We start from the raw sequence: 294 nt of genomic DNA, 5'->3' as shown, positions 1-294 counted from the left end.
CCGCCCCCCTCCCCTCCCCCCTCCTCCTCCTGGGCCTGTAGAGTCCCAGCTCATCCCTTTGCTCTCGGAGAACCTCAGCCCTGCGCGCCCCATGGATCCCCTTCGTCCAAGGACATGTGTGTGGTTTCTCCCTGGTGCGACTGTCTCCCCAGGACAGGCGGAGGCCTCGCCCCTGCTTCGTGGGCAGGGAGGCGCTCAGAGCAGATTTCCCGCCGGCCCATGGCCACCCAGTGTCTCCTCCGGAATCCTCCTGCGCCCGCGGTGTCCCGAGGTCTGCTCCCTCCCAACCCACCC

This window comes from Myotis davidii, unplaced genomic scaffold (genome assembly GCF_000327345.1).
Source record: "Myotis davidii unplaced genomic scaffold, ASM32734v1 scaffold668, whole genome shotgun sequence".
Classification (NCBI taxonomy): domain Eukaryota; kingdom Metazoa; phylum Chordata; class Mammalia; order Chiroptera; family Vespertilionidae; genus Myotis; species Myotis davidii.
This window is presented reverse-complemented; position numbering follows the sequence as displayed.